The sequence below is a fragment of the Hyperolius riggenbachi genome, chromosome 1, assembly GCF_040937935.1.
Source record: "Hyperolius riggenbachi isolate aHypRig1 chromosome 1, aHypRig1.pri, whole genome shotgun sequence".
Lineage (NCBI taxonomy): Eukaryota > Metazoa > Chordata > Amphibia > Anura > Hyperoliidae > Hyperolius > Hyperolius riggenbachi.
This window is the reverse complement of record NC_090646.1, coordinates 254,125,537-254,146,262: the sequence shown is the minus strand read 5'-3', so window position 1 is coordinate 254,146,262 and position 20,726 is coordinate 254,125,537. Positions and strand designations below refer to the sequence as shown.

General features: G+C 39.8%; 1 long non-coding RNA gene across 7 annotated transcripts in view; it reads right to left on the bottom strand.

Annotated features, from left to right (window-relative positions):
- Nucleotides 1-15,554: 15,554 nt before the first annotated feature.
- LOC137547512 (uncharacterized) overlaps nt 15,555-20,726 on the bottom strand; it is a 31,432-nt gene continuing 26,260 nt past the window's right edge. For all 7 annotated transcript variants that reach the window (XR_011026604.1, XR_011026597.1, XR_011026600.1 and 4 more), the window contains one exon: nt 15,555-15,804. This is a non-coding gene — a long non-coding RNA (uncharacterized lncRNA). The remainder of the gene's footprint in view (nt 15,805-20,726) is intronic.

Genomic DNA, 20,726 nt, shown 5'->3' with positions numbered 1-20,726 from the left:
TAAATTTTTGAGTTTGGGTTTACTTTCACCATATTGCATCAGAAGTGTTACTAAAGTTCAAGCAGATTTTAGTAATTCTATCTGGCCTCAGACTGTGCACGTCTGATACAGTTTTCTATGTTGATCTGTGCTTTTCAACGCAGTTGACTCATTAATAGAACTCCCACATCTTTTTCAGGCAACGACAAGCTACAGAAAATCACACAGCTGAATCACTTTTTAGCTGCCATATTACTGATTCACAGTTTTTACTACTTTGGCACCTGCTTTTTAGTCATGGGTATAAACTGCCACAGATGACAGACCCTCTGTTTACTCAAACTGGCATTCTCATTCTCACCAAAATGCCCCCCCCCCCCAGCATAATGATACACAATGTAAGAAATTAGTAGAGAAATAGCAAGCTTAAAGTGACACCGAAGCTAAAACAAAAAAATTATGATATAATGAATTGTATGTGTAGTACGGATAATTAATAGAACATTAGTAGCAAAGAAAAGAGTCTCATTTTTTCAGATTTTTTTATAACATTGCATCATTCACAAACTACTCTGTTTTTTAAACTATGAAACAGAGCAGAGCTAATGACCCGTTGAACTCCCGTGCAGTAAAATCTTCTCTGAAGTTGTCTTTCACTGTTTCTTTGATGTAGTGCTTTAGAAAACTACATGGATCACAACTGTAATCGTTGACAAAAACTCAGGCCCCTTCATCAGGCATGGTGTAAAACAGAAATTGAAATTCTTCAGATTTTATATACATTAAAACTCTAACATAATTGTAAATTGTGCCCAGTACAGTATCAATCTATATAGACATATCTGCCAGTGTTGCAGGGGAAATAATCCATTAAGGCCTTCCTATAAGAAGGTAGTGTGCTTAGCCAGAATCCTTTTAAGGTGTAAAGAGCATGAATCACTAAGATGCTCCATGGCTGGAGAACAAAGGATAACAAGTGATCCCAAAAATCTGGCCTGGGTTTATTACAGTTTCCGATAAAGTAGAAGTAGAGTAGATCGGCACAAGACTAACCAGGCAGACCTTCTTGGGGGTAGATGGCGACTCACTGTGCCTCCGGAGCAAGTATTCACAGCAACATACGAAAGGAAAGGAGGCACCAGATGAGTTGCAAGACAAACCACCGTCTATTTTATTCCAACATCCCAACCTTGGTTTCTGAGGAAGCGGGCATTGTGCTTGTGAAACGGCTGTCAGGCCACCATATGTTGCAGCTGTATCTGTGTTTGGTAGGATGAAATAAACGGTGGTTTGTCTTGCGACTCATCTGGTGCCCGGAAGCTCCTTTCCTTTCGTATGTTTATTACAATTTGTTTGCTGTTGTTATGAGGCCTGAACAGAGGAACAGGTGATGACCACAATGTGCAGTGATACAAACAACTAAGACCATAACATAAGGTGCAAAGTAAGGTTTTATTGTGAGTAGTGTATAATATAATGCAAATAAGATGCAACCACATGCACAGCCAGCTATATACAGACAACCAGGGAATGCACTGACAATAATGCAAATATGATGCAAACATATGCAAACAGAATATATACAGTGAAGCTTCCACAACCAGACAAACAGTATGCACACATACAATCAACCCATGACTATCTGACTAACTATATACAAGCAAACACACACAGGATAATATATACATACAGTATATATTATTCTCTAGCTTAGGCCATGCACCCACTAAATAACCTAATTACGCACTGCCTGTACATATACTGTATACTTCCCCCACCTCTTGTTTCCTCCCCATTCCTTTAGATTGTAAGCTCGCAAGGGCAGGGCTCTCACCCTTTTGTGTCATGGAATGTTATTAATTTAATTGCTTGCACACTGTTAGACATTTATACATTTTAGTCATCATGTTAAATCAAATTGTAATCAGCAGTGCTGTATCTTGTATCAGTGTTCATATTTGATGTATATCATTGTCTGTATCATTATGTATCCCTTGTTTGTTTTCTTACATTGTACAGCGCCACGGAATATGTTGGCGCTTTATAAATAAATAATAATAATAATAATATATACACAATAGTGTGGTAACAAAAGGAGCAAGCAAAGACAGGCCAATACACGTATCAGGGTCAGCAGCGGTAATTCAGATATATCGAGGTACAAAGGAATGAGCAGAGGCAAAGTCAGGACTAGTAAGGTTCAGCAACAGGTAATCAGATGAAGAAACAGGTTTACAAGAAACAGGATTTAGGTACAGGAGTGACCAGGAACTCAGACCTACAGAGACTGACGTTCTGGCAATTGCTTGGAGGCAAAGGCAGTCTTAAATAGAAGCAGGATGCAGCTGGTGGTAATTAACCAAAGTCCCATAGAGGCCTCTGCAGGACAGACAAAGAACTGCAAGTCCTTGGTACAGGCAGCATAAAGCCACCTGCTGGTGGAAGGCAGAACTTCAGGGCTGCTAAATGTCCACAAAGCCCTCTGCTGGTGGCACAGTGAAAGTCCAAAGTTCTCCAAGTGAAAGCTGCCACCAGCAGGCAGGAGAAGGCAATGCATAATTCCTAACATTACCCCCCCACACACACACACACACACCCCTTAAATCCTAGTCAAGTGCATACTCCAAAATGAAGAAAGATGCATCTTTCTTCATTTTGGAGTATGCACTCTGCGGGGATGTCATCTCCTTATGGTATCATGTTGCGCACTGTGGGCAAAGGCAAATCTAGATCTCTGGAGAGGGACTTGTAACCTTGAGATTGTTGATATTTTTCCACAATTTTGGTTCTAAGTCCTCAGACAGTTCTCTTCTCCTCCTTCTGTTGTCCATGATTAGTGTGGCACACACAGACACACAATGCAAAGACTAAGTGAACTTTTCTCCTTTTAATCTGCTTTCAGGTGTGATTTTTAAATTGCCCACACCTGTTACTTGCCCCAGGTAAGTTTAAAGGAGAATTACATGCTTGAAACAATCTTATTTATCCACAATTTTGAAAGGGTGCCAATAATTTGGTCCATCTCATTTTTGGTGTTTTGTGTGACATTATGTTCAATATGCTTATTTTCCTCCCTTTTTTTGTTTTGTTTGAATACACACAAAGGGAATAAACATGTGTATAGCAAAACATGTATTACTACAATACTTTTCTGTAAGAAATACTGGACTGTTGTCTAATAAAGATCAAGAGAATCCCACCTTGAGGAAACCATCTTGCGCCTCCTCACAGCAGCTTGTTATCAGGCTCCACCAACACCAAAGTACTATATCCTTATATGAGAAGATACTCGGCAGGATATTCAGGCCATGTTCATTTATCAGCACTATACTCAAACATCCTAATTCACAATCTTCCCTCCATTTATTATCTGAACACGTCTTCAAAATCGGTTGCATATCTCCCCTCCCCATACAACTTCTTACAGAAATAATGATACCCAAAAAAGGCAGAAGTTCAACACACAATTTGAGTGTTGAGAGGGTAGCAGCTTGACACGACATCCCCAATACCCATCTGTAGGGTGCAGGACTGCCTAGGAAGTGAGACATGCTTGATTATTATACTTGACTTAGCAGTGTATACTACTACTATTAAACTAGATAAACACTTAGGCTTGGTTCACACATAAATCTCCTGTACTGTCCAGTCAATTTTGCAACAGTTTTCTATCAGTTTTACCTGACTGGACCGGAAACTACACCCTTTATGTGTGAACACAGCCATAGAAACACATACAAAAACTGACATGACAGGACTGGACACCTTTTTATGTGTGAACCAAGCCTTAGGAGCAATGACCTGGTGTTTTTTTTTTTTTGTGGTTGTTTTATTGGATCTTATCTCCATCTCTCTGCCCCAAAGTGCCAATACAGCATATTTATTTTGAGAGCAGAGAAAAGTAGATAATTCAAGTAATGGTAAAGTAAATTCTGTAAGTTTCATAAACAAACCTGATGAGCCAAGCCTCATGAGCCAAGCCAAGCCTAATATGAGCCATGGTTTACCACAAAGCTCCCTAAAAAATGTGTTATATGATCGCAGACAACAAGGAGGTTGATCCACTAAGCTGCGCTGCATCAATCCCAGAGAACTATTCAGCTTGACTATAAACACAGACTCCATATTTTCATGGCCATCTACATCTCAATGTCTTATAATGATTATTTATGAGGAGAATTGTACTACTTTAAATAAATCTTTTATCTTGAGAAGGATGCTTTTTGTGTGCTGTCCCAATCCAAAGACTGATTTCTGTCTAGGAGCTTTTCAACAAAGGTGAGCTTAAGCCAAAGACATGTTCTATCACTTTTGTTGTCATACACATCAGTGCCTTTTTTTATCATTTGTGTATACATATTTTGTGTGTGTTTGTGTGTGTGTGTGTGTGTGTGTGTGTGTTGTGCGTGTGTGCGTGCGTGCGTGCGTGTGTGCGTGTGTGCGTGTATACACGGACTGAGCTTGTAAGCCTGGGGCTAGGTCCCTTGACCAATGCAAAACCTATGTGGTTATGCAGTTTGAGGTGAACCTCAGTGCTCATGGATTTTAATACCTATTGCGCCCTGTCTTATTCCCTGTGATGGGGGATGTCAAAGAAAGGCTTGGACTAATAAACTCTCAATTTTATCTCTTAATAATAAAATAATCAGATGTCTCTGTTTTTGGACTACCTATTTCTACCACCAGTGTCACACAAGGCTTGCTAGAGATGGTAGTTTGCGTGTGTGTGTGTGTGCGTGTGTGTGTGTGTGCGTGTGTGTCCTGTGTGTGTGTGTGTTTGTTTTTGTTTGTTTTGTTTGCAAAACATGCAAATGTAATTTGAAAATATGGAATATAATAAATAAATCTATTACCTTTTTTTTTGGTCTTTTTGGTCTTGTTTTAGAAAATTATTTAATAAAAAAAACACAAGTAAAACAAACATGAGAAGTAAGTAAACATTCAAATTAAATGTATTTTTCAAATAACGTATGATAATCCAGTGCTTTGAAACAGTATACTGTAGTTCCATTAATATGTTATGGCATTCTTCTACTGGTTATGTAAAAAAATAAACAACAAAGCAAATGTAAATCTAAAGAGCCAGTTGTATCTTCATTCTCTTAAATATTGCAATCTATCATAAAAATATAAAGTCACCTGTATACAGAACTATACGTAAAAGTATTGCATTTACAAGACACTTGTGCAGTTAATAGGCATGTCATATAAACTCTGTGACGTAGCTCTGCTTATCCAGTGCAACACACACGTCAATCATTCTCAATCCACAGTTCTATAATGTCTATTTCATATGAAGACCATTCACGACACAGAACATTTATATCTCGCTTTTCTCCTGGCAGACTCAAAGCGCCAGAGCTGCAGCCACTAGGCTGCACTCTATAGGCAGTAGCAGTGTTAAGGAGTCTTGCCTAAGGTTCTCTCACTGAATATGTGCTGGCTTACTGAACAGGAAGAGCCAGCATTCGTACCCAGGTCTCCTGTGCCAGAGGCAGAGGCCTTAACCAGCCCTTGTCACTTGTTTTTCTTGTTTTTTAGATTATGCCATCTAAAAACCAGCACATGCTTCTATGAAAAAAGATCACCCATAGTTATTGATGAGAGTACCGTGAATGCTATTTACAGGCAGTTGTTAGAAGCATTTGTTAGTTGTCATGAATACAGAATGGTAGAAAACTGTCACTCACAAACAGCATCGACAATACAATCTGCATTGTACTTTATTCATCTTACCATATATATGAAATATGATGTAATATCTAACATATCTGTTAGATAGTCTACCCTTCCACTACATTGATTTGTTAAGATTGCACAATCAAGATTACAGTATATTACCAATGGGCACCATAGCGAGCGCAGTAATAACAGCGAAGGAGTATTGGGCGCAGCCAGCGCCATCATAGACCGTAATAGGAATTATGGCTATAACGGCACTCAGTGAATAATTTGGGCACAGTCAAAGGACAGAGCACAAATTACTACAAGAACACTGTAATTCGGCTGCCAGCTATAGCTGCTAAATACTGCAACATGTTAACATGAGCCAACAACTGAAAAGGAATGTTCACATCTCCGCATCATAATGGATTGCATTATTCAAACCAATGGCAACAGCACATTTCTACATAGTGTACACTAAAACACATGCATCATGCTGTAGGAGATTGGGTTGATAAAATTGTAACTGATGCTGTGTATAATGCAACATGCATAGTGTGAAGTCCTGAGGGTCACAGAATGTTTCCCAAACATAATGCTCTGCATTAGCGGGTTATCTCCATTGGCATTGCTGTTGTAACTGTGAGGCATACATGTAAGAAGGGCGCCGCGGTAATTTGGGCACTGTAGATAGCGGCTAGTAGAATATTGGTAAAATTGCCAATATTCTACTCTTGCGCAATGTGTAAGACGATAACAGAATAGCAATCATTTTTACAGCTGTTTTACTAGTGCTAAACCTAACCCTATTTTCACTTGAACACCCCCTCTATTGATGCCTAACCCTAAACAAACCTCCTGTTACAATTTCTTTCTATTTGCACTGCCTTCGCCTCTGAAAACCCCCCTCTGCAGATATCTGCTCCACCTATTTACAAAATTTACCAGTAGCCACCATAGCTGCAATTAACATTGTGGTCTATGTGTGCCCATTTTACCAGCAGGCGCCCAAATTACCTCCACCAGAATGTGAGGTCCAATCACAAGGGGCTAGTGGTAGCACTTGGAATGCAGTTTGTATGGGTACCCGTGCATGTTAATCTCTTGAGGACAGCAGTGTTAAACCCGCCTAAAGAGCAGGCCAATTTTCACTAAATTGGCCACTGCAGCTTTAAGGGCTTGCTGCAGGGCCGTACAACACAGCACACAAGTGACTCTCTCCCCCCCCCCCCCCCCCCCCCAGAGCTCTCTGTTGGTGGGGTCTGATCGCCCCGAACCGCCCCCACATCGTTTATTTTTTTTATATAAATATTTATGTTTTGGGGTTTTTTTGTTTTTTTTTATAAAATGTACTATTTATTTATTTTTTTCAAATTAAAGTTAGAACCATCTATACTCCCCCTCTCCTACTTCACATACATATTTGCCTTAAAAACACACTCTTCTGAATATACATACTCGCTCTTCCATTCATTATACTCAATCTCTTCCTGAATCACATAATCGTGCTTAGTATATTGTCCCAAGAGGATCTAATTACATTTAGTTTATTAGATAATGACCCCTCTTCCATAAGTCCAGTGACCATATTTATTATTATTTTGTCTCACTGAAAACCTTCTATCCCCCTAGCCAGGCAATGACACGATTGGCTGTCATAGGCTTCAGCTATCCTCTCTTCTCGCTCTCCTGTGTGCCAGGGGGACAGCCGTGTCACACTGCTGTCCCCAGTACAGTGCTGCTGCAGATCGCAGTGCTGTTATTAGTAAAAAGACGGCGGTTTCGCCGTTAACAGTCTCCCGAGCAGCGATCGATGCTCGGAGACTGAAGGTGGGGCAAAGCCTACAGACGCCTCGATAAGGATTGTAACAGCCAGTCTACAGCAAAAAGAAGTAAGGTGCAAAAGTGCGCGAGTCATTAAGTGTATGAAAATTGTTGTCACACCAATACCCTTAAAGAGAAACCATAACCAAGGATTGAACTTCATCCCAGTCAGTAGCTGATACCCCCTTTCCCATGAGAAATCTTTTCCTTTTCACAAACGGATCATCAGGGGGCCATGTATGGCTGATATTATGGTGAGACCCCTCCCACAGTGTGATGTCAGCACCAGGCTGCTGACATCACACTGTGGGAACCTTGTTGCATTGTGGGAAATAACTGCTGTTTCCAACTGCCAAAAATGCATCATCTCTTTTCACAGACATCACCACCTGCCAGCAGTAAAAATGTCACCATATGATAAATGTAAGAATGTAAATCAGGAAGAGGAAAGATTTTACAATGGGCAAACACTGACTTTAGTTAATAAATAATTATTGTAAAAATTAAGCACTTTCTTCATTATGTTATTTTCACTGGAGTTCCTCTTTACTATCCTACTTTTCTGACTAATCTCCTTACTTCTTTAAACTTGAAATAATAACATAGGAATGTATTGAGTATTGCAGAACTTGGAATATAGTTACATGTTCATTCTAATTACCTAGGCTAACACCTAAAAATTAATAAAGCAGAGAATAGCTAGTACAGCCAGTCCCCTACTTACAAACAAACTTCCGGATGTAACCTGTTTGTAAGTTGAGTCCTGTGTTAAACATGGTGAGACATGGATAAATGATTTACTTTCGGAGAACTCTGATTTGGACATATAGGCCTCGATTCATAAAGCATTACTGCATGCGGTAATACAGAAAAAAGCTGACTTTATGGAGCACTTGGGAAAATGTCAATTCATAAAGGCTGTTACCGCATGGCAAGCTGAAATTACCAAGCAGTGAGGTAAATTACCGACTTGTGCAGTAAACACCTCAACAAATGTCAGTAAATGTCAATTCATGAAGATTAGAACATGCAGTAAAACCCAGAAACATGTGCGGTTCGGCAGCTCTGGTGTGTCAGAAACAGTGCGGAAACTGTGCAGGAACTGTGACAATAGCCTCTGTCTCCGGCTGCAAGTCCCACTGATAGGATGTAACCCCTTCTCGAGAGGGTCAAGCTTTTCTACCCCCCAGGTTTCCCCTGCAGCCCTTCAGATGTTTAATCCTTTAGGTTCCTGTTTTGAAGATGCAGAGGAGCAAGTGGGGAAATCATCAAGCATGGCATGTTTGATGTTTCTTGGAAATTCATCTAAACTGTGGCAATAAAAAAATGTTAAGAAAGACTAATGGACAGATTCAGAGTAGCAGAGGGAGTATAACAAACATGTACAATCTAAAGGTTGTTGGGGATGCCTCTTACTGTTGTAATGCCGTCACTGCACGGAACAGCATGTAACAACAACTCCACAGCGCAGGAGACTTGGGCGCAGGACATAGCCGGTATATGGCTTATCCTGCTCCTGCACAAGTTCCCGGCGGCATAAATACTATACCCCCTCCACGTCCACGTGGATGGTGGGGAATGATATAATTCGGCTTCCAGCTATTACTGGAGGCCGAATTATAGTGTTTTAAGAGCAACTTCAGCTCCGTCTTCTGACGGCGCTGAAGTTACTCACAGCCGTAATTCCTATTACGGTCAATGGTGGTGCCAGCTGCGCCCAAATCTCCTGCGCTGTTAATACAGCGCTCGAACTCCGCACACTTCTGCTCTTACCACACAGGTTTTTTGTGAATCGAAGCCAATTTTATGGGTAAATTACCTAACTTCCACCACACCTGTGAAATTCGTTATGAATTAGCAAACAAAAGTCTAAAATTCTGAATGCGGTATTTTACTGACCTGATTTCTTTTATCGCACAGCCCTTTATGAATCAAGGCCACAGTATAGACGATGTTTTTTGGTTCTCTTCAATGTCCTTTTGAATTTGTTTTAAACTACTTACAACAGTTTACACAATACTGTAACATGTAACAACAAAAAAAGTAAAAAAAAAACACCTTGAAGGACCACTATCGCGAAAAAAGAAGGCAGTTAAAATCTGACAGAACCGACAGGTTTTGGGCCAGTCCATCTCTTCTTGAGGCATTCTCAGGGTCTTTTTTGTTTTCAACAGCATTTCCTGAACAGCAGTTGCAAGTCTGACAAAATAGTGTGCAAGTGAGTAGGGAGGCTGGCTGGTGTCTTACTATTTTGGCAGTTAAACTGCTGTTCAGGAAATGCTATTGAAAAAAAAAGAAAACCCTGAGAATCCCCCATGAGGAGATGGACTGGCCCTAACCTGTCGGTTGTGTCAGATTTTAACTGCTTACTTTTTTCGCGATAGTGGTCCTTTAAGGTGATTTTTACTGCAGCCTTTACCAAACCTCAGTGCGCCACTTTATTTTCAAGTGTTCTTTGTGTGCTGTTTGCATTTTCCATTACATGGTAGACTAGACTGGTGCTCTCATAGTAAACAATGGATACTTCCATCTAATCTTCTGAGTTCACTCTTCGAGGCCAGATGATGCACACCACAAAACCCATCCACAGACATTGTAATGACCGGAATGCTCTTAATTTATTTCTTAGACTTAACCTTTTCAGCCTCAATGAAGAATCTTTTATCTTCTCTGGCAATATGCTGAATGGCTGCTGACGTTGGAGATAAAAGTACACTAAACTGACATTTTAGCAACACTGATATACCGCAAACAACTTCTAACTTTGAATAGCTTTACAGTTTTTTTCTCTGTGTGAAGGTCAGAGAAAAGGTCAAGTGATGTAATGTTCTCATATCTAGTGGAATGCTATCCTTCCGTGCTTTGCTTAGAAGTAGTTAGCCCTCAATGTTTTGGACAAGCATTATTACATAATAATAATAATAATAACATTTCTATAGCGCTTTTCTCCCATAGGACTCAAAGCGCTTAGGCTCTCTCAGATTCAGTAGTTAGTAGGATGGAGTATTCACACAACAAAAGTTATATTTCTGCAAATGCCAGACTGAACAGGTGGGTTTTCAGTCTGGATTTAAACACATCCAGGGATGGGGCTGTCCTGATCTGTTGAGGTAAGGAGTTCCAAAACATAGGGGCAGCATGACAGAAGGCTCTGGGACCAAAAGTTTCCAAGTGGACTCTGGGTATGACTAGATTATTAGAACCTGTGGATCTGAGAATGTGGGGATTGCTACGCAGCTGTAACATATCTTTCAAGTATCCAGGGCCTAGATTATTCAGGGATTTAAATGTCAGTAGGCCGATCTTGAATAGGACCCTCCATTCTATAGGTAGCCAGTGAAGGGAATGCAGGACTGGCATTATGTGGCAGTGACGGGGTTGGTTGGTTAGCAGTCTGGCAGCAGTATTCTGTATCAGCTGTAGGCGGTACAAGACCTTTTTTGGAAGGCCAGTGTAGAGAGCATTGCAGTAGTCCAGTCGGGATGTGATGAAGGCGTGGACTAAGGTTGGCAGATCTTCTGGGGGTATGAGGTGCTTGATTTTTGCAATGTTCTTCAGGTGAAAATAGGATGATTTCACCACCGCAGAGATTTGAGTTCTGAAGTTTAAATCCCCATAAGTATTATTATAAATTTATAAAGCACCAACTATTCTTTGGCGCTGTGCAGAGTAAGAAACAAACATGGGGTACATACTACAGATGATGGTACACACAAAATATACACAATGGTACATAATACAGAATTGATAGACATAATAATTACAGAGACAAATATAAATGATGAACAAAATGTAGAACAAATTCCAAGACACCTAAAAGAATGGCAGCCTAAACAATCATGTATGGGAAGTTCCAGAGGAGTGCGGCCAAAGCAATTGCTCCTTAACAACGGTCCACAAATAATCACACAAATCTTCTAGTGTAGTAAACCGGAGATGCACCACTGTTTTCAGCATGCCAGTAGTGCCCACCACCTGTATTTTAATGACGGTTCACTGTAAGCCAAGATAAGTTCAACTTTTTAAAAATGTAATTTGGTGGAATCTGTTGAAAGTAAAATTTGTAAAAGTGTGCAGATGCACAGGAGGAATCTGCTGGTGGCCCTACTTGCTATCATTTACATTAAAATTGGATGTGTTTTCCACTGAAAATGCAACATGCTGCCCAGTGGCATAGCTAAGGAGCTATGGGCCCCAGCGCAAATTTTACATTGGGGCCCCCCAAGCACTCTATACATAACAATTGATACGGCGCACCAAAACCTGCCAAAGACACCCACAGCGTCAGAGGAGCAAGAAGAGAATGGGGAGCATTTTGTTCAGGACTATTCAAAGCATCTATAGAAGCGATTATTCCCAGCACAGGACCAATAGAGACCTAATACTGCGATAGAGGGTGGACCCTTCGGGGCCCCTCTAGCTCAAGGGCCCAGATGCGGTCGCTACCTCTGCAACCCCTATTGCTACGCCACTGATGCTGCCCTTTTGAAAGTACAGCGAACTGTAAAAGAAAAAAAAGTTGCAAACGTGCCTGTCTGAAACCAAATATTGATTTCCTATAAAAAACACATGCAATGCAATTTTATAATCAGATGAAGGGTGCCAAAAATGTTTTCAACCTTCCGTCCATGAAAGGAGACCCTGATTGTCTCTGAGTCTTGTGTGTGTGTTTTTTAGGCTATGTTCCCAGTGGGGCCTTGCGTTTCATTTCTTGCATAAGCAATATTGCACTAAAAGGAAAAATCACATTAGGCGTTATACATGCAATCTGCAGTAAACAGTGACACTTTATTGCGGCCGTTACCATGCGTGTTACGCAGTACTATACTGCATGCACTGCATTATGGTGACGGATTCCACCGCACTCCACTATTAATGCAAAGATGTGAAGGTACCATTACAATATAGCAGCATTGCATAAGCAAGGTGATTGTATTATCTGATGCAGTGTATCACTGTGAGCGCGACCTTACACCACTACCGCAACCTCATTCTTCAGCCAAAGTGAAGTTCAATGCTGTCCATGAAAAAATAAGTGAACACCATCTATGTTAAAAGTTGATTAGAAGTATCTTTTTTTGTCAGGAGAATTTCTCAGATACAGTCCAGGTAAAATGTGCCAGATTCTTGCCTGCTGCATTTGACATAATATAGCAGGAAGAGCAGGTTTAAACGTGATGGATTAGATTGATGAGGCAGAATTGTCTTCGGACAGCAGAGATGTTGGAACAGACCTTGTAAATAAAGGGGAAAAGAGCAGTGTGCTAACTTAATAACCTCATGTAAGTGTTATGTAATTAGTTCTGGAAATTTCTATGCTGATAGCGTCTTTTAATTCTATGAGTCCTTCCAAGCAAATTATTTAATCTGTGAGGGAAGTAAATAACTGTGTGAGTAAATTTACTTGAAAAAAGGGCATTAAAGGCCACTCTATTAGCTCTTATACATTACAAAACACGTTAAATGCCGGTAGATTTTACATCCTCTTTTTCCAGTTTTTTTTTTTTTTATAAATTAATCATTTACTCTTTACTCATGTTGATGTCTCTTAGCACACCCAAATACCATGCTCATTTCCTGGCTGTCCTGCTAATCCTGTTACTCGAATACGTCAATCTAATGACCCAGAACACGTATCTTGTGATCTGACCTAGGCCTGGAACCTACTAGTGGCGCTTTCCCAAGTGCTGGTGATTTGAAAAGTTCTTGCTAATGTAATGCTATGTGTGTGATCCCACTAGAGGGATGTGATATTTAAAAAAAACAAAAACATATTTTACAAGAGCTTTACAAATCTCAAGCTTGGCTCCAGACCTTAAGGTGCCCATACACTATGTGATTTTTCCTGGAAGATTAGATCACTGTGATCAAATCTGCCAAAGATGAATGCCCCAACATTGCCGGCAATCATAATATTTATCAATTTCTGGTAGAAATCGGACGAAATTACCGATCAAATGGGATGGTAAATTTGTGGTTGAAATGGGGTGGGAGCGCAACGGTGTCTATGCCTGGGGCCTAGAGCTGGTGACGGGTGCCCTGGTCTCCTCCCACTAATACTGCTCCTGCAGTGCTGCTGCAGAATGCATGTATGCACTCATGTAACACCGTCAGGCCACGGAGTAACGGCACTGAGAAATGACAGAAGCACACAAGAGGGAGCACGCCGGCCGGACAGGTGAGTGTGCTCTACTGCCGCTACTCAGAAAGAGCTCCAGAGGAGCAATATAGCTTGGGGGAGGCCTGGGAGGCCCATCACTGTCTCTGGGGAAGCAGCAGTAGTACTATAGTTTTTTCTTAAATTTCATGCTGAAATCTATCAAAACGCTACATGCAGTGTGTGGCTGTAATACATCTCTCTCTGATTAGATGTCAATCACAAAGGGATTGACCTACCATTTTGGGCATATTTTGAGAAAGTCTGCCAGTGTATGTTTTCGACGTGTTTGTTTCAGGTGTGTGATTAGGACACTCCTCAAGGTAAAAGATCAGCAGAAAAGACAGACAACTGGCATTTGTTTAAAAGGAAAAAAAATATGGCAGACTACAAAGTTACATACACCACACACTACTAAAGGATATGTTATAATTGCGTAATATTTGATCAAAATTACGCTAATGTGAAAAATGGCATCTCTTTGACATCCGACAATAAGTGGACATGTTTGTATGTAACGTGCACTTGAAAAATGCTGTCGTCATCATAGTAAATTCCTGAACTGTTACTAAACTCACATTTTTTTGTTTCCAATTTGCAGAAATCCTAGGTATGCAGTTTCCACAATTCAAAACCTGATTTAGCCTCGTTGAACAGAGAATTACACTTTTTTGGAGGCAATTGTTTACGTTGCCCTCTTTAAAAAAAAAAAAATCAGTAACAGCCAGTTAAACTGTTCTATCATTGCTTAAAGAGGAACCGTGACCAAGAATTGAGCTTCATCCCAATTAGAAGCTGATACCCCCTTTTCCATGAGAAATCTATTCCTTCTCACAAACGAATCATCAGGGGGCTCTGTATGGCTGATATTGTGGTGAAACCCCTCCCACATGAAACTGTGAGGACCATGGTCGTGGCAGTTTCCTGTCTGTAAACCTTGTTGCATTGTGGGAAATAGCTGTTTACAGCTCCTTCCAACTGCCAATAAAGCAATTCCATCACCTTCCAGCAGTAAAAATGTCACCAGGTGATATATTTCAGAATGTAAATCAGGGAGAGGAAAGCTTTTACAATGGACAAGCACTGACGCATTTATACAAAATTATTGTAAAAATTAAGGACATTTTTGATTATATTATTTTCACTGGAGTTCCTCTTCAAAGGTGGCCCGCATGATACCATTTTTTTATAATTCTTTTTCAGTTTGAGAATTATAATTATTCTGATTGATTGTGAATTTAGAAAAATCTGACCAAAGTACCACACACAGGTGCCCAACTTTTACCCAATTATGAAAAATAAGATCAAATACTTCCCCCAAAATTGCTTGGGTCTATAATTAAAACAATCTATCCTACACCATTCAATTTTCTGAAAAATTGATATTGATCAGGATTCTCTCTGACAACCATTTGAAAATATTGAATTTTTTTTTTCAATTTTTCCTATACAACCGATCATTTTTAATTAGCGTATTGTGTGGGACTACCTAAAGACTTAGCAAACTAGGGTATTCCAGTAATAAATAATTATAGATTTACTTGCAGGCATGTAAACCCACTTCGGGAGATCTTTCTTGTTCACATAAAACTGCTAAAATTTAGAATTTAGCAACGTTTTTTTCTTTTTCAGGAAGAGGGCTTTTTGGTCTCTTTGAGCCCCTTATAATATGCTAATGGATCTGGATCACCATAAGCTATCTGGATACTCCATATCAACTTTCACATTGTGATGTCACATGTATTAAACAAAAAGTCAGCAATGGTATTATGCTAATAAAAGAAAGTCAGCATCATCAGAGCAAAAATGTCTGGTATACTGGAACGGGCTTACCAGCTCTCATGTTCAGAGACTAAACAAAGTACAAATCATCATTCAAATATGCTGGAATACACCCCAAACGGTTCAAATGACATGTACCAGGCAGGCATCAGCTTTGTGAATCTATTTATAGTTCAATGTCTGAGCCAGCCCTAAAAGTTCCCCATCAGGTCCTCCAGTGCCAGGACAAATGGGGTATCAGCAGTTGTAATTGCTGGTTCAAAACATTACTTCTGTGTATATACAGTAAATGCTTGATGTCTTAGTACGTTGTTATGTCTTGAAGCATCAAGGACAACTTGATAAAGAGGCGGATTGCCCCGAAACATCGTTGTTTTGCTTGATTGTCATGCTTGATCCTTAAATAAAAGAGCATATTACATTAAGTTAGTGGTGCAGACCTCTCTTCTCTGAAGACTTACATTTTGCAGAATTTTATACTTTGAGTTTCTATTGGACATTCACACTTGCTACTTGCCATAAGAGGTTGCCATACAGAAGACTTTGGGCCTGATTCACAAAGCGGTGCAAAGTGTTTGCACGCCAGTGAAAAGCCCTTTATCACGCCTAAACTTAGTTTAGGCGTGATCTGAAGCAATTCGTGCGAACTCCCGCGTGCAAAGTTTTGCGCGCGTAGCACACAGCGCTACGCGCGCAGCGCACCGTGCTTCGCGCGCAGCGCCCATTAAACCCTATGGGACTTTGCGTGCGCGCGTGCGCGTGTGCACGCGCAAAACTTTGCGCATGGGAGCTTCGCGTGAATTATAGCACAAAGCGGTGATAACTTCGCTAGTGCAAAGGTTATCATGCCTAAAGTCTTTTAACTGAGTTATCACCGCTTTGTGAATCAGGCCCTAAGAGTATTCATCTACCTGCAGAAAACAACACAATCAAAGTAGATGTGTGCATAAAATACATATAAAGTAGATATTTACATATATCACATAACTCATAAGTTACTATAAGGAACTGGAATGTTGTAATCTCATTATTGCACAGTTCCTTAAATTTGCAAAAACTTGGTAAAAAAAAACAAAAAAACCTACGCCTTTGTTAAAGAGGCACCAACAAATTCAACAATATTATACATTATTCAGGATACACAGTTTTATGTTAATTATGCTGGATTTAGCATCCGTAATATTTCTTATATATTTTTATATATTGGTATGTAATGTATGAAGTCACAAAATCTCCTCCCAGTGCACTCTGGTAGAACAGGTGTTTTTCCTGCTCACTTTGGAACCTTCAACAAACAAGCAATCCACAAGTGATATACCTTGCAGCAGTCAAGTTGTCGCCACCTGTGATAATTCTAAGAATGAAAATAAAGGTGAGGAAAGATTTAACAATGGCCAAACTGACTAAAAAAATTCAAAAGTAATAGTGGGAAAAATGAGCAACGTTTGTTCATTAATTTATGTCAAGTAAAGTTTCTTTTTAAAGAGAAACTCCGACCAAGAATTGAACTTTATCCCAATTAGTAGCTGATACCCTCTTTTACATGAGAAATCTATTCCTTTTCACAAACAGACCATCAGGGGGCGCTGTATGGCTGATATTGTGGTGAAACCCCTCCCACAAGAAACTCTGAGGACCGTGGTACTCCTGGCAGTTTACTGTCTGTGAACCTTGTTGCATTGTGGGAAATAGCTGTTTACAGCTGTTTCCAACTGCCAAAAAAGCATGCAGCAGCTACATCACCTGCCAACAGTAAAAATGTCACCATGTAATAAATGTCAGAATGTAAATCAGAGATTTAAAAGATTTTACAACGGGCAAACACTGACTAAATCAGTTACACATAATTATTGTAAAAATGAAGCACTTTTTTATTACATTATTTTCACTGGAGTTCCTCTTTAAGCTCTGCACGTTACAGTGCTCAAACATCTGGACCTTTTGAATTAATGGTTTCATAGCAAATGAGATGTGTGTATAGCTATGCTTCATCTGCGGCATAAAAATAATGCTTAATCATATACATGGTTGAACTCTCTGACACTTCCTGCACATGTTCATTTGACTGGACAAAAGCAATGGAAAAATGTATATGAACACAAGGTGGGGAGTCACTTTGGAAGATCGGTGGTTATTAAAAATCCTGTGCAAATGCTGGAGCTGATATGAGCAGGAAGCATGAAGGGTGACTGTGTGTAGTCACAGGTGTAATCTGCGTGTATATCAAAGACTTATCAACCAGAACACACAGAATGAAAACACTGGTAAGGCATAATAAAATAACCGTATCCAAGCACCGCTGATAAGTACATATTTGCAGAAAAGCATTTATAGGCTCATTAAACACTGCATTCATGCCAATAATCAATAATGTTACTGAAACAATTCATGCTCAATGAGTCACCTGAAAGCTTAGAAAGATTTTATTAAAATGCATTATTCAGAATCATGGGATGATTTCAATAGATAGGGAAGTAATGTATTTGAGTATTTCTTATGATTTTATCTTTTGTGGAGGTGAATTCCCATAAATTACCGTCGATTTGTTTTTATTAGTATAGCTTTTTTTGCATTTCAGTCTTTTTTGTCGTTGTTATTTTTTTTCATCCTGAATATGTGACTGCTTCAGATAGCTTTAGGCAGGGAACACACTTGACTGTTTTCATGCGCGTTTTCTGCAAAAAAAAACTGAGAACTCATGTTAATCAATAGGCTAGTTCACACTTAATATATTTTTCACACGCAAAAAAAAACTGACATTCTGCATCCTGATTCTGCACATTCTGTCAGTTTTCTCTATCAATTCCATCATCTGCTGTGAAAAAATGCATGTGTTTTCCTGCATAGAAACACACTTGGTGTGCAGAAAACATACACAGAAAAACGTGCGCAGAAAACTGAGAGACACGTGTGTTCTCTGCCTAAAGCTGGCCACTAACGGTCTAATTTCTAGCGAAAAATCGTTCGAGCAATCAGAAATTCTGATCGGATTGGTTGTAAATAATCTCCTTTGGTGGACACAATCGATTATGAATGAGTGAAAAAAAATGTCGCCCGAATGAATTTTCGTCGAACGAAAATTTGGATTTTCTTGGTGGTCGTGATAGATGGGAAGCAAAGATTGGTTAGTTGATGGTGTAGTGAACGATTTTTCGTCCGATCAGAATTTCTGATCGCTCGAACGATTTTTCTCTAGAAATTGGACAGTTAGTGGCCACCTTAAGGGTGGAAACTAGGGGTCAAACTGCCAAAACTTCTGATTCTATAAAAGGGGTAACGCTTGCTAATGATCACATACTTAACTGCATTTGATTAGCTTCACCTGACTGCTATTTACTCTCTAAATTCCTAGTACAGATACATAAGTACTGCGCATGCACACAACAATCCCGTTGACGTGAGCGTGATCACGGGTGGCATGCATGCCCTTTCTGGGACCCGCCATCCATGTAAGGTCGGCAATCCATTACAGGCTGATTGTGGGACACCTGGAGAAGACCACAGATGCAGCAATAGGCCCAGACACTTCTAGGAGCTGGAAGAAGCCCCAGGTAAGTAAAAAAAAACATATGATTAGTTCATCTTGGAACTCCTTTAAATCCCACTGTTCCAGGGAAGTGCCCCTCTAAAATTATTTGACTTGCACCAGACTGGGCTTGCAGTTTCGTAAATGCCCAGTAGAACAAAGCCACTCATGCATGGCTTTTTTTCCCTTTTTTCATAATCACTTCTTGGCATTTAAGCATGAATTTGTTGGCTCTGGCTGGCAACTTGCGATTTAACTGACTCGGGACTACTGATAATTAAAACTACTCCGCACTTTTGGCTGCCTAAGCCTGATGTGGTGTCGTTTTAGTGCTGGCGGCTCCCGCGCATGGGACACAATAGCACGTTCCCTCCGGCACATATCTCTGCTGTCTGAAGACAGCGGAGTTAGGTACATTGGTCAGGAGCTGTTTTCATTGGTTCCTGACCGCCTGATCACTGTGGGCCAATCACAATGATCAGAAAGTGTAAAATTAAAAAGAATCCTCTGGTCCTTAAGGAGCCAGAGCATGGTAGTCCTAAATGGGTTAAGAAGCACTGACTGGCACTTTTCAGAAGCTACCTGGCAAGGACAGATGTTAATTGGCGATGACTGGCATTTTTCATAGGTGTTCACTGATGTTGATTTGTACTTGTTAGTGATTTTACTAGCACTGACAGGCATTTTTTATTGACATTTACGGAGGTCAAATCACGAATAAATGCCAGTTAAGTGCCATCAAATTGCTTGCAGCAGAATTTTTTGCATAGTCAGCCGGCGCCAACCTTGTCATACTGACTTGCCTGATTAGCAGCAATGGAGTTTACATTGTCCTACCCTTCTGCTGGAGCTCCAAAGTACTGCTGAAAATACACTGGGGTAGATTCATTAAAAATTCGTAAAGACTAAAGGTGTCCACTACGGTCCAATTTCTAGCTAAAAATCGTTAGAGCGATCAGAAATTCTGATCAGATTGGTTGTAAATAATCTCCGTTGATGGGCACAATCAATTACAGACGATTATAAAATCAGTCGTACGATTGGATTTTCGTCGAAACTAAATTTGAATTTTCTGTTGGTTGTGATAGATAGGAAACAAAGATTGGTTCGTTGATGGTGTAGTGAACGATTTCACTTCCAATCGGAATTTCTGATCGCTCAAACGATTTTTCGCTAGAAATTGGATCATTAGTGGCCCCCTTTAAGGTGGACACACGATACAATAAAATGATCCAATTTTACATCAATTTAATAAAAACGATTGGTTGTCCTGACAAATTGAAAACTTTTTTTCATTCGATCAAGAAATCTGATCGGATTTCCCATTTTTTTCTATATAAATTAATCGGGAGTGGTGGATATTTCTGATCAATTTTTATGAAAATTAAATGATGTGGGGTAGATAGTCAATTTATTAATGTATATAGACTCAATCAATTTTTTCAGAGTTTTCAATCTTTTTTTTTTCATAATTGGGGAATAATTGAACACATGATTGTGGCACATTGGTCAGATTTTTTTTTATATTACAATCAGAAAAATTGATTGTAGTCCTTGAATTGAAAAGAAATGTAAAAAATTGTATGGTGTGTGGCCACCTTGGTGGCCATACATGGTACAATAAAAACGTTTGATTATCCCGTTTTTTCGATCTAAATGATCGAATCGACTGAAAGTTGAAAATATATTTTTTTTTCGATCAAGAAATTCGAACGATTATCCCGTTTTTTGAGAAAAATCAGATCGGACATGCTGGAAAAATCTGTATATTCGATCTAACGGAATAATCGAACT